The sequence below is a fragment of the Phyllobates terribilis genome, unplaced genomic scaffold (assembly GCF_046119375.1).
Source record: "Phyllobates terribilis strain yellow unplaced genomic scaffold, ASM4611937v1 Scaffold_4__5_contigs__length_816908805, whole genome shotgun sequence".
NCBI lineage: Eukaryota > Metazoa > Chordata > Amphibia > Anura > Dendrobatidae > Phyllobates > Phyllobates terribilis.
In genome coordinates this window covers 20,292,006-20,307,604 of record NW_027362764.1, presented here as the reverse complement: position 1 = coordinate 20,307,604, position 15,599 = coordinate 20,292,006, and positions in this window count along the sequence as shown.

The following is a 15,599-nucleotide window of genomic DNA, read 5'->3' as shown; positions in this document are numbered from 1 at the left end:
CGGCGTCCAATCAGCAGAGCGTTATTTAAAATTGGCACCAATCTCGCAGATTGGTTGCGGCTGGCGTCCGCGACCAATCAGCAGAGCGTTGTTTAAATTTGGCGCCAATCTCACTGATTGGTCGCGGCTGGCGGCCGCAACCAATCAGCAGAGCAGTGTTTACATTTTTCGCAAAAATCGCTGATTGGTCGCGGCCGGCGGCCTCTACCGATCAGCAGAGCATTGTTGAAATTTGGCGCCAATCTCGCTGATGGGTTGCGGTTGGCGGCCGCGACCAATCAGCAGAGCTGTGTTTAAATTTGGCGCCAATCTCGCTGATTGGTCACGGTCGGCCGGCGGCCGCGACCAATCAGCAGAGTGTTGTTTAAATTTGGCACCAATGTCGCTGATTGGTCGCGGCTGGCGACCGCGACCAATCAGCAGAGCGGTGTTAAAATTTGGCGCCAATCTCGCTGATTGGTCGCGGCTGGCGACCGCGACCAATCAGCAGAGCGGGGTTTAAATTTGGCACCAAAATCGCTGATTGGTTGCGTCCGCTGACCAATCAGCAGAGCGTTGTTTAAATTTGGCGCCAATCTCACTGATTGGTCGCGGCTGGCGGCTGCGACCAATCAGCAGAGCGTTGTTTAAATTTGGCGCCAATCTCGCTGATTGGTCGCTGTCGGCTGGCGGGCGCGACCAATCAGCAGAGCGTTGTTTAAATTTGGCACCAATCTCGCTGATTGGTCGCGGCTGGCGTCCGCGACCAATCAGCAGAGTGTTGTTTAAATTTGGCGCCAATCTCGCTGATTGGTCACGGTCGGCCGGCGGCCGCGACCAATCAGCAGAGCGGTGTTAAAATTTGGCGCCAATCTCGCTGATTGGTCGCGGCCGGCGACCAATCAGCAGAGCGTTGTTTAAAATTGGCGCCAATCTTGCTGATTGGTTGCGGCTGGCGGCCGCGACCAATCAGCAGAGCGTTGTTTAAATTTGGTGCCAATCTCACTGATTGGTCGCGGCTGGCAGCCGCAACCAATCAGCAGAGCAGTGTTTACATTTTTCGCAAAAATCGCTGATTGGTCGCGGCCGGCGGCCTCGACCGATCAGAAGAGCATTGTTGAAATTTGGCGCCAATCTCGCTGATGGGTTGCAGCTGGCGGCCGCGACCAATCAGCAGAGCGGTGTTAAAATTTGGCGCCAATCTCGCTGATTGGTCGCGGCCGGCGACCAATCAGCAGAGCGTTGTTTAAAATTGGCGCCAATCTCGCTGATTGGTTGCGGCTGGCGGCCGCGACCAATCAGCAGAGCGTTGTTTAAATTTGGCGCCAATCTCACTGATTGGTCGCGGCTGGCAGCCGCAACCAATCAGCAGAGCAGTGTTAAAATTTGGCGCCAATCTCGCTGATTGGTCGCGGCCGGCGCCCGCGACCAATCAGCAGAGCGTTGTTTAAATTTGGCGCCAATCTTGCTGATTGGTCGCAGCCGGCGACCGCGACCAATCAGCAGAGCGGGGTTTAAATTTGGCGCCAAAATCGCTGATTGGTTGCGGCCGGCGTCCAATCAGCAGAGCGTTATTTAAAATTGGCACCAATCTCGCAGATTGGTTGCGGCTGGCGTCCGCGACCAATCAGCAGAGCGTTGTTTAAATTTGGCGCCAATCTCACTGATTGGTCGCGGCTGGCGGCCGCAACCAATCAGCAGAGCAGTGTTTACATTTTTCGCAAAAATCGCTGATTGGTCGCGGCCGGCGGCCTCTACCGATCAGCAGAGCATTGTTGAAATTTGGCGCCAATCTCGCTGATGGGTTGCGGTTGGCGGCCGCGACCAATCAGCAGAGCTGTGTTTAAATTTGGCGCCAATCTCGCTGATTGGTCACGGTCGGCCGGCGGCCGCGACCAATCAGCAGAGTGTTGTTTAAATTTGGCACCAATGTCGCTGATTGGTCGCGGCTGGCGACCGCGACCAATCAGCAGAGCGGTGTTAAAATTTGGCGCCAATCTCGCTGATTGGTCGCGGCTGGCGACCGCGACCAATCAGCAGAGCGGGGTTTAAATTTGGCACCAAAATCGCTGATTGGTTGCGTCCGCTGACCAATCAGCAGAGCGTTGTTTAAATTTGGCGCCAATCTCACTGATTGGTCGCGGCTGGCGGCTGCGACCAATCAGCAGAGCGTTGTTTAAATTTGGCGCCAATCTCGCTGATTGGTCGCTGTCGGCTGGCGGGCGCGACCAATCAGCAGAGCGTTGTTTAAATTTGGCACCAATCTCGCTGATTGGTCGCGGCTGGCGTCCGCGACCAATCAGCAGAGTGTTGTTTAAATTTGGCGCCAATCTCGCTGATTGGTCACGGTCGGCCGGCGGCCGCGACCAATCAGCAGAGCGGTGTTAAAATTTGGCGCCAATCTCGCTGATTGGTCGCGGCCGGCGACCAATCAGCAGAGCGTTGTTTAAAATTGGCGCCAATCTTGCTGATTGGTTGCGGCTGGCGGCCGCGACCAATCAGCAGAGCGTTGTTTAAATTTGGCGCCAATCTCACTGATTGGTCGCGGCTGGCAGCCGCAACCAATCAGCAGAGCAGTGTTTACATTTTTCGCAAAAATCGCTGATTGGTCGCGGCCGGCGGCCTCGACCGATCAGAAGAGCATTGTTGAAATTTGGCGCCAATCTCGCTGATGGGTTGCAGCTGGCGGCCGCGACCAATCAGCAGAGCGGTGTTAAAATTTGGCGCCAATCTCGCTGATTGGTCGCGGCCGGCGACCAATCAGCAGAGCGTTGTTTAAAATTGGCGCCAATCTCGCTGATTGGTTGCGGCTGGCGGCCGCGACCAATCAGCAGAGCGTTGTTTAAATTTGGCGCCAATCTCACTGATTGGTCGCGGCTGGCAGCCGCAACCAATCAGCAGAGCAGTGTTTACATTTTTCGCAAAAATCGCTGATTGGTCGCGGCCGGCGGCCTCGACCGATCAGAAGAGCATTGTTGAAATTTGGCGCCAATCTCGCTGATGGGTTGCAGCTGGCGGCCGCGACCAATCAGCAGAGGTGTGTTTAAATTTGGCGCCAATCTCGCTGATTGGTCGCGGCTGGCGACCGCGACCAATCAGCAGAGCGGTGTTAAAATTTGGCGCCAATCTCGCTGATTGGTCGCGGCCGGCGACCGCGACCAATCAGCAGAGCGGGGTTTAAATTTGGCACCAAAATCGCTGATTGGTTGCGGCCGGCGACCAATCAGCAGAGCGTTGTTTAAATTTGGCGCCAATCTCACTGATTGGTCGCGCCTGGCGGCCGCGACCAATCAGCAGAGCGTTGTTTAAATTTGGCGCCAATCTCGCTGATTGGTCGCGGTCGGCTGGCGGGCGCGACCAATCAGCAGAGCGTTGTTTAAATTTGGCACCAATCTCGCTGATTGGTCGCAGCTGGCGTCCGCGACCAATCAGCAGAACGTTGTTGAAATTTGGCGCCAATCTCGCTGATTGGTCGCGGTCGGCTGGCGGCCGCGACCAATCAGCAGAGCGTTGTTTAAATTTGGCGCCAATCTCTCTGATTGGTCGCGGCTGGCGTCCTCGACCGATCAGCAGAACGTTGTTGAAATTTGGCGTCAATCTCGCTGATTGGTCGCAGTCGGCTGGCGGCCGCGACCAATCAGCAGAGCGTTGTTAAAATTTGGCGCCAATCTGTCGCTGATTGGTCGCGGGCAGCATCCGCGACCAATCAGCACAGCAGTGTTTAAATGTGGCGCCAAGATCGGTGATTGGTCGCGGCCGCTATTTAAATGTGGCGCCCAAATCGGTGATTGGTCGCGGGCAGCGTCCGCGACCAATCAGCACAGCGGTGTTTAACTTTTTTTCCAAAATCACTGATTGGTCGCGGCCAGAGATCGCGACCAATCATCGAATCATATTGGTGAGGACCGGGGAGCGGAATCGTATTGGTGAGGACCGGGGAGCGTCGCTGCCTGTGCGGGAACTTTCGCTGCGAGAAGCCGGGAGATGAGCGATTGCTCGCAGCAGAAGTATCCCGACCCGCAGCGCCGCTCCCCGGTCCTCCCTTCACACCCTAGCCGCATGGAGGTCAGCGGCGCCGGCGGTCGAGGTCCTTCTGCTGCTACCGGCTGGGAGATGATCGCCTCGCGCCGGTCATCTCCCGGCTGCATCTCTGTCCCGCAGATGAGCTGCTAACGGCCGCCATCTTTTTTCTGAAATCCCGAGTCGATGATTGGCCGCTGCCGGACCAATGAGGGACGCGGGATTTCCTGGACAGACAGACAGACAGACAGACGGGATAAGACGATTATATATATAGATTTCTCAGTGGTGGTTTTCATCTTGGATCCCTGCCATGCATGCCATTTTTGCCCAATTTCTTTCTTATGGTGGAGTCATGAACACTGAACTTAACTGAGGCAAGTGAGGCCTGCAGTTGTTTGGATGTTGTTGTGGTATCTTTTGTGACCCTTTGGGCTGCGCTCTTGGGGTAATTTTGGTAGGCCGACCACTCCTGGGAAGCACTACTGGGAAGGTTTACTACTGTTCCATTTTTTCGCCATTTGTGGATAATGGCTCTCACTGTGGTTCCCGGGAGTCCCAAAGCTTTAGAAATGGTTTTATAACCTTTTCCAGACTGATAGATCTCAATTACTTTGTTTCTCATTTGTTCCTGAATTTCTTTGGATCGCAGCATGATGACTAGCTTTTGAGGATTTTTTGATCTGCTTCACTTTGTCAGGCAGGTCCTATTTAAGTGATTTCTTCATTGAGAACAGGTGTGGCAATAATTAGACCTGTGTGTGGCTAGGGAAAATGAACTAATCTTCCCAAAGATGTGATAAACCACAGTTAATTTATGGTTTATGGAGGAGGGGCAATCACTTTTTCACACATGGCCCTGTAGGTTTGGATTTCTTTTTCCCTTAATAATAAAGACCTTCATTTAAAAACTGTGTTTTGTGTTTAATTGTGTTATCTTTGTCTAATATTTACATTTGTTTTGTGATCTGAAACATTTAAGTGACAAACAAGCAACAGAATAAGAAATCAGGAAGGAGACAAACACTTTTTCACACCACTTTATATTTTATTGGGAGTTCACTCAGTACACTGCTATATCACTTCTTTCCACTCAGGAAAATATATTTCATGGGGGACTACATAATTTCCCATAATGTTATGGCCTAGCCAACTTATTATCTTTTCATCCTGTGAATTCTGTGTACTGTGTATCTATGACTGTGTTCTGAGCTCCTCTCTCCTATAGCTTCTCTTCTGCTCTCGTCTCTCACTATCTACACTGGGTACGGAAAGTATTCAGACCCTTTTAAATGTTTCACTCTTTGTTTCATTGCAGCCATTTGGTAAATTCTAAAAAGTTATTTTTTTTCTCATTAAAGTCCACTCTGCACCCCGTCTTGACTGAAAAAAATAGAAATGTAGAAATTTTTGCAAATTTATTAAAAAAGAAAAACTGAAATATCACAAGGTCATAAGTATTCAGACCCTTTGCTCAGACACTCATATTTAAGTCACATGCTGTCCATTTCCTTGTGATCCTCCTTGAGATGGTTCTACTCCTTCATTGGAGTCCAGCTGTGTTTAATTAAACTGATAGGACTTGATTTGGAAAGGCACACACCTGTCTATATAAGACCTCACAGCTCACAGTGCATGTCAGACCAAAGGAGAATCATCAGCTCAAAGGAACTGCCCAAGGAGCTCAGAGACAGAATTGTGGCAAGGCACACATCTAGCCAAGGTTACAAAAGAATTTCTGCATTACTCAAGGTTCATAAAGCACAGTGGCCTCCATAATCCTTAAATGGAAGAAGTTTGGGACCACTAGAAGTCGTCCGAGACTTGGATGTCCAGCCAAACTGAGCAATCGTGGGTGAAGAGCCTTGGTGAGAGATGTAAAGAAGAACATCAAGATCACTGTGGCTGAGCTCCAGAGATGCAGTAGGAAGATGGGAGAAAGTTCCACAAAGTCAACTATCACTGCAGCCCTCCACCAGTCGGGCCTTATGGCAGAGTGGAAGCCTCTTCTCAGTACAAGACATATGAAAGCCCGAAAGCCCGCATAGAGTTTGCGCAAAAACACATGAAGGACTCCCAGACTATAAGAAATAAGATTCTCTGGTCTGATGAGAAGATAGAACTTTTTGGTGATAATTCTAAGCGGTATGTGTGGAGAAAACCAGGCACTGCTCATCACATACCCAATACAATCAGAAAGAGTGAAACATGGTGGTGGCAGCATCGTGCTATGGGGGTGCTTTTCAGCTGCAGGGACAGGACGACTGGTTGCAATTGAAGGAAACATGAATGTGGCCAAGTACAGAGATGTCCTGCATGAAAACCTCTTCAAAAGTGCTCTGGACCTCAGACTTGGCCGAAGGTTCACCTTCCAACAAGACAATGACCCTAAGCACACAGCTAAAACAACAAAGGAGTGGCTTCAGAACAACTCTGTGACCATTCTTGACTGGCCCAGCCAGAGCCCTGACCTAAACCCAATTGAGCATCTCTGGAGAGACCTGAAAATGGCTGTCCACCAACGTTCACCATCCAACCTGATGAAACTGGAGAGGATCTGCAAGGAAGAATGGCAGAGGACCCCCAAATCCAGGGGTGAAAAACTTGTTGCATCATTCCCAATAAGACTCATGGCTGTACTAGTTCAAAAGGGGGCTTCTACTCAATACTGAGCAAAGGGTCTGAATACTTATGACCATGTGATATTTCACTTTTACTTTTTTAATATATTTGTAAAAATTTCTACATTTCTGTTTTTTTTCAGTCAAGATGGGGAGCAGAGTGGACTTTAATGAGAAAAAATGAACTTTTTAGAATTTACCAAATGGCTGCAATGAAACAAAGAGTAAAAAATTTAAAGGGGTCTGAATAATTTCCGTACCCACTGTATATTACTGTATGTGTATTATGTATCTATGACTGTGCTCTGAGCTCCTCTCTTTTTCTTCTCTTTTCCTCTGCTCACTTACTATCTGTATTCTGTGTACTATGTATCTATAACAGTGCTCTGAGCTCCTCTCTCCAATCGATTCTCTTCTCCTCACTCACTATCTATATTATGTGTACTATGTATCTATGACTGTGCTCGGAGATCCTCTCTTTTTCCTTCTCTTCTCCCCTCACAATCTATCTGTATTGTGTTAACTATATATCTATGACTGTGCTCTGAGCTCCTCTCTTTTTTCTTCTCTTTTCCTCTCCTCACTTGCTATCTGTATTCTTTGTATTATGTATGTATCTATGACTGCGCTCTGAGCTCCTCTCTTCTATCTATTCTCCTCTCTCCTCATTCACAATTTATATTCTGTGTACTATGCCTTAATGACTGTGCTCTGAGCTCCTCTCTCCTATCTCTTCTCTTTTTCTCTCCTCACTCACTATCTGTATTTTGTGTACTATGTATCTATGACTGTGCTTTGAGCTCCTCTCTCCTATCTCTTCTCTTCTTCTCTCCTCACTCACTATCTGTATTCTGTGTAGTACAGTATGTATTTTTTACTGCACTATGAGATCCTCTCTCCTTTCTCTTCTCTTCTCCTCTCTATCTATATTCTGTATATTATGTCTCTATGACAGTGCTTTTCTCTCCTATCTCTTCTCTCTTCACTTGCTATCTGTATTCTGTGTTCTACTGTATGTATCTATAACTGTCCTCTGAGCTCCTCTCTCCTATCGCTTGTCTTCCTCACTATCTATATTCTGTGTACTATATCTCTATGACTGTGTTGTGCGCTCCTCTCTCCTATCGCTTCTCTTCTCCTTTCCTCACTCACTATCTATATTCTGTGTACTATGTATGACTGTGCTCTTAGCTCCTCTAGTTTTCCTTCTCTTTTCCTGCTCTTACTCACTATCTGTATTCTGTGCACTATGTATCTATGACTGCGCTCTGAGCTCCTCTCTCCTATCTCATCTCTTCTCTCCTCACACTCTATCTGTATACTAAGTTTTTACAACGGTTCTCTGAGCTCCTCACACACTATCTATATTCTGTGTACAATGTATCTATGACTGTGCTCTGAGCTCCTCTCTCATATCTATTCTTCTCTCCTCATTCACTATCTATATACTGTGTACTATGTATCTATAACTGCTCTGAGCTCCACTCTTTTCCTTCTCTTTTCCTCTCCTCACTCACTATCTGTATTCTGTGTACAGTGTATCTTTGACTGTGCTTTGAGCTCCTCTCTCCTATCTCTTCTCTTCTTCTCTCCTCACTCACTATCTGTATTCTGTGTACAATGTATCTATGACTGTGCTCTGAGCTCCTCTCTCATATCTATTCTTCTCTCCTCACTCACTATCTGTATTCTATGTACAGTGTATCTTTGACTGTGCTTTGAGCTCCTCTCTCCTATCTCTTCTCTTCTTCTCTCCTCACTCACTATCTGTATTCTGTGTACAATGTATCTATGACTGTGCTCTGAGCTCCTCTCTCATATCTATTCTTCTCTCCTCACTCACTATCTGTATTCTATGTACAGTGTATCTTTGACTGTGCTTTGAGCTCCTCTCTCCTATCTCTTCTCTTCTTCTCTCCTCACTCACTATCTGTATTCTGTGTACTGTGTATCTTTGACTGTGCTTTGAGCTCCTCTCTCCTATCTCTTCTCTTCTTCTCTCCTCACTCACTATCTGTATTCTGTGTACAATGTATCTATGACTGTGCTCTGAGCTCCTCTCTCATATCTATTCTTCTCTCCTCACTCACTATCTGTATTCTATGTACAGTATATCTTTGACTGTGCTTTGAGCTCCTCTCTCCTATCTCTTCTCTTCTTCTCTCCTCTCTCACTATCTGTATTCTGTGTACTGTGTATCTATGACTGTGCTTTGAGCTTCTCTCTCTTCTCTTCTTCTCTCCTCACTCTCTATCAGTAGTCTGTCTACTATGTCTCGATGACTGTACTCTGAGCTCTTCTCTCCTATCTCTTCTTTTCTCCTCTCCTCATTCACTATCTGTATTCTTTGTACTATGTACACTGTGTGCAGAATTATTAGGCAAGTTGTATTTTAGAGGATTATTTTTATTATTGATCAACATCTATGTTCTCAATCAACCCAAAATACTCATAAATATCCAAGCTTAATATTTTTGGAAGTTGGAGTGGGATTTTTTTTAGATTTGGCTATTTTAGGAGGATATCGGTTTGTGCAGGTAACTATTACTGAGCAGAATTATTAAGCAACTTAATAAAAAACAAATATAATCCCATCTCATTTGTTTATTTTCACCAGGTAAACCAATGTCAGTGCACAAAATTTAGAAATAAACATTTGTGACATGAAAAAACAAAAACAAAAAAAAATTAGTGATCAGTATAGCCACCTTTCTTTATGATGACACTCAACAGCCTTCCATCCATAGATTCTGTCAGTTGCTTGATCTGTTTTTGATCAACATTGCGTGCAGCATCCACCACAGCCTCCCAGACACTGTTCCCAGAGGTGTACTGTTTTCCCTCCCTGTAGATCTCACATTTTATGATGGACCACAGGTTCTCTATGGGGTTCAGATCAGGTGAACAAGGGGGCCATGTCATTATTTTTTCTTCTTTTAGACCTTTACTGGCCAGCCACACTGTGGAGTAGTTGGATGCATGTGATGGAGCATTGTCCTGCATGAAAATCATCTTTTTCTTGAACGATACCGACTTCTTCCTGTACCACTGCTTGAAGAAGTTGTCTTCCAGAAACTGGCAGTAGGTCTGGGAGTTGAGCTTCACTCCATCCTCAACCCGAAAAGGTCCCACAAGTTCATCTTTGATGATACCAGCCCATACCAGTACCCCACCTCCACCTTGCTGGCGTCTGAGTCGGAGTGGAGCTCTCTGCCCTTTACTGATCCAGCCTCTGGCCCATCCATCTGGCCCATCAAGAGTCACTCTCATTTCATCAGTCCATAAAACCTTTGAAAAATCAGTCTTAAGATATTTCTTGGCCCATTCTTGACGTTTTATCTTATGTTTCTTGTTCATAGGTGGTGGTTTTTCAGCCTTCCTTACCTTGGCCATGTCCCTGAGTATCGCACACCTTGTGCTTTTTGATACTCCAGTAATGTTGCAGCTCTGAAATATGGCAAAACTGGTGGTGAATAGCATCTTGGCAGCTTCATGCTTGATTTTCCTCAATTCATGGGCAGTTATTTTGCGCCTTTTTTGGCCAACACGCTTCTTGCGACCCTGTTGGCTATTTGCCATGAAACGCTTGATTGTTCGGTGATCACGCTTCAAAAGTTTGGAAATTTCAAGACTGCTGCCTCCCTCTGCAAGACATCTCACAATATTGGACTTTTCAGAGCCGTCAAATCTCTCTTCTGACCCATTTTGCCAAAGGAAAGGAAGTTGCCTAATAATTAAGCACACCTTATATAGGGTGTTGATGTCATTAGTCAACACCCCTCCTCATTACAGAGATGCTCATCACCAGATTTACTTCATTGGTAGTTGGCTCTCCAGCCTATGCAGCTTGGAGTAGGACAACATGTATAAAAAGTATTGAAGTGATCAAAATATGCATTTGCCTAATAATTCTGCACGCGGTGTATATATGACTGTGCTTTGAGCTCCTCTCTCCTTTCTCTTCTCTTCTCCTCACTCACAATCTGTATTCTGTGTAATATATATTTATGACTGAGCTCTGAGCTCCTCTCTCTTCTCCTCTCCTCATTCACAATCTGTATTCTGTGTAATATATATTTATGACTGAGCTCTGAGCTCCTCTCTTCTCCTCTCCTCATTCACTATCTATATTCTGTGTAGTATGTCTCTTTGACTGTGCTCCCCTCTCCTATGTCTGCTCTTCTCCTCTCCTCACTCACTCTCTGTATTCTGTGTACTATGTCTCTATGACTACACTCTGAGCTCTTCTCTTCTCTCATTTCTCCTCTCATTTCTCCTCTCCTTTCTCACTATCTATATACTGTTTATTGTGTCTCTATGATTGTGCTCCTCTCTCCTCTCTCTCATATGTCTCCTTTTCTCCTCACTCACTATCTATATTCTATGTACTATGTCTCTATGATTGTGCGCTGAGCTCCTATCTCCTCTCTCTTCTCCTCTCCTCACTTACTATCCATATTCTGTGTACTATGTCTCTATGACTGTGCTCTGAGCTCCTATCTCCTCTCTCTTCTCCTCTCCTCACTTACTATCCATATTCTGTGTACTATGTCTCTATGACTGTGCTCTGAGCTCCTATCTCCTCTCTCTTCTCCTCTAATCACTATCTATATTCTGTGTACTATGTCTCTATGACTGTGCTCTGAGCTCCTATCTCCTCTCTCTTCTCCTTTCCTCACTTACTATCTACAGTATATTCTGTGTACTATGTCTCTATGACTGTGCTCTGAGCTCCTATCTCCTCTCTCTTCTCCTTTCCTCACTTACTATCTACAGTATATTCTGTGTACTATGTCTCTATGACTGTGCTCTGAGGTCCTATCTCCTCTCTCTTCTCCTCTCCTCACTATCTATATTCTGTGTACTATGTCTCTATGACTGTGCTCTGACCTCCTCTCTCTTCTCCTCTCCTCATTCACAATCTGTATTCTGTGTACTATGTGTCTATGACTTCTCTGAGCTCCTCTCTTCTATCTCTTCTCTTCTCCTTTCCTCACTCATAATCTATATTCTGTGTACTGTGCCTCTATGACTGAGCTCTACAAATTTGTGGCAAAATCAGTTCATCCAATATCAACTCGCTCATCTCTCGTGTCCAATATGCCACAAACCAGAGATCTCGGTTGGAGGTTGGAGATCATTGATTTACACTTTCAATCATGATAATAGACATAATTAAATGCATAAGAACATGTAAGCAATAACTAATAGTCGACACAGTACACATAGAAGGTACTGGATGACGGAAAAGGAGTAAAGCTTAGCCCAAAGAATCTACTCATGTTTTGGTCTTCTTTATTTCAACTTGGTCTGTTGTAGCTATACTTAGAGAAAGTAAAATAGTCTCCCAAAATCTGTAGTTATCACCTGTGCAAATGATGAGAATAGAGTCAATCCTATAAGCATAAGATCAGGAAAGCTGAAGTACAAAAAGGCCACCCAACAAACATTAGACAGATCTTCTCACCATCAACCCTTTCCATGTGCCCTGTCGGGATATTTGGGCATCGTAATGGAGAATCCCATTGTTTAGTACGTCTATTAGATAGAGCTGGGACCCGTGATCTTTTTATTCCACCCTTCCATGAATTATATGGTCATTCATTCTGAAAGGTTTCATCTTTGATGACTTCATTTTAATATTCTATATCATTTGGAGATGTTACTTTACTGTCAAACTTTTTGCTTTTTACATTTTTCTCTGCCACAAAGTCGTGAAATTCTTCTTGGGTTTGGACAAATTGTGAATTTTTGCTTCTACCATTTTTATTGCTGCTAATTCCTACAGATCATTATGTAACAAGTTAAAGAGGAAAAAAGTCTCTGTAGACCCAGCGGATTGTGGCCAATGATTCACTTAAATTATACCAAAGCCATTGATAGAAGCGAAACAAAGAGAAATACCAAAACATTAGCATAAAAATATGTGGCTGGTGAGACGACACGGAAGATGAAACCGGAGCTCGGCTCAACCCAAAGACGGCTCTCCTCAAATCTTATTCTCTTCGACAGGAACGTAGTCATTTTCTCTTCAGTATTTCTCCTCACAATACCACAAGGTCAGAAGATTTGACTTTTTTTCTCAGTGGAAAAGCCTTAAAAAGTGCTGGTCTTGTGGTAATTCAAGGACAAGCATGGAGGAAGAAGAATAAGATGGTTGGGTTTAGCCAAGTTGAGAATGTGGTTCAGCTTAGACTTCATTACCCGGCATCGAGAAGTTCAGAAGCCACAATTACTTAGGGAACAAAAATACATATTCGAGACCAAAGAGGAATAATTGTAGACATACAACACCTGTGAACATTGTAGATAAATATACAGGAACATTAGACTATAGGATCGTGCAAGTAGTTTGAAGTGGCTCCATGTAATAGTAGAAGACTTAATGGTTGAGAGTTTGAGGTACATGAAGGGATGGCACATACGAAACATTGGACTGAGCCCTCACCAATCTGTAACTGAGCCAAGCAACTAAACCTAATGGTTTTGGATAAAGAATGTAAGCTGATTTACAGAAATCCTGTTGTTGTAGAGTAAGTTCAATCTCACATCTATATACAAAAACTAGGAGAAATATTCACAAGAAATGCAAAATTAAAATCATGCAAAAGTTTTCTGCGAATTCAGTTCAGACACGAAGTCTAATATTGCACCTATGTAAAATAATAAAACCAATGTATCACTGATCTATAATAAAGAAATACAATTTCACTAATATATAGCAGCTCCTATATACAAGAATATAACTACTATAATACTGCCCCCTATGTACAGGAATATAACTACTATAATACTGCCCCCTATGTACAAGAATATATCTACTATCATACTGCCCCCTATGTACAAGAATATAACTACTATAATACTGCCCCCTATGTACAAGAATATAACTACTATAATACTGCTCCTATATACAAAAATATAACTACTATAATACTGCCCCTATGTACAGGAATATAACTACTATAATACTGCTCCTATATACAAGAATTTAACTACTATAATACTGCCCCTATATACAACAATATAACTACTATAATACTGCCCCCTATGTACAAGAATATATCTACTATCATACTGCCCCCTATGTACAAGAATATAACTACTATAATACTGCTCCTATGTACAAGAATATAACCACTATAATACTGCCCCTATGTACAAAAATATAACTACTACAATGCTGCTCCTATGTACAAGAATATAACTACTATAATACTGCTCCTATGTACAAGAATATAACGACTATAATACTGCCCCCTATGTACAAGAATATAACTACTATAATACTGCCCCTATATACAAGAATATAACTACTATAATACTGCTTCAATGTACAAGAATATAACTACTATAATACTGCCCCTATCTACAAGAATATAACTACTATAATACTGCCCCCTATGTACAAGAATATAACTACTATAGTACTGACCCTTATGTACAAGAACATAACTACTATAATACTGCCCCCTATGTACAAGAATATAACGACTATAATACTGCTCCTATGTACAAGAATATAACTACTATAATACTGTTCCTATGTACAAGAATATAACTACTATAATACTGCTCCTATGTACAAGAATATAACGACTATAATACTGCTCCTATGTACAAGAATATAACTACTATAATACTGCTCCCTATGTACAAGAATATAACTACTATAATACTGCCCCTATGTACAGGAATATAACTACTATAATACTGCTCCTATATACAAGAATTTAACTACTATAATATTGCCCCTATATACAAGAATAAAACTACTATAATACTGCCCCCTATGTACAAGAATATATCTACTATCATACTGCCCCCTATGTACAAGAATATAACTACTATAATACTGCTCCTATGTACAAGAATATAACCACTATAATACTGCCCCTATGTACAAGAATATAACTACTACAATGCTGCTCCTATGTACAAGAATATAACTACTATAATACTGCTCCTATGTACAAGAATATAACGACTATAATACTGCTCCTATGTACAAGAATATAACTACTATAACACTGCTCCCTATGTACAAGAATATAACTACTATAATACCGCCCCTATGTACAGGAATATCAATACTATAATACTGCCCCCTATGTACAAGAATATAACTACTATAATACTGCCCCCTATGTACAAGAATATATCTACTATCATACTGCCCCCTATGTACAAGAATATAACTACTATAATACTGCTCCTATGTACAAGAATATAACCACTATAATACTGCCCCTATGTACAAAAATATAACTACTACAATGCTGCTCCTATGTACAAGAATATAACTACTATAATACTGCTCCTATGTACAAGAATATAACGACTATAATACTGCCCCCTATGTACAAGAATATAACTACTATAATACTGCCCCTATATACAAGAATATAACTACTATAATACTGCTTCAATGTACAAGAATATAACTACTATAATACTGCCCCTATCTACAAGAATATAACTACTATAATACTGCCCCCTATGTACAAGAATATAACTACTATAGTACTGACCCTTATGTACAAGAACATAACTACTATAATACTGCCCCCTATGTACAAGAATATAACGACTATAATACTGCTCCTATGTACAAGAATATAACTACTATAATACTGCTCCTATGTACAAGAATATAACTACTATAATACTGCTCCTATGTACAAGAATATAACGACTATAATACTGCTCCTATGTACAAGAATATAACTACTATAATACTGCTCCCTATGTACAAGAATATAACTACTATAATACTGCCCCTATGTACAGGAATATAACTACTATAATACTGCTCCTATATACAAGAATTTAACTACTATAATATTGCCCCTATATACAAGAATAAAACTACTATAATACTGCCCCCTATGTACAAGAATATATCTACTATCATACTGCCCCCTATGTACAAGAATATAACTACTATAATACTGCTCCTATGTACAAGAATATAACCAC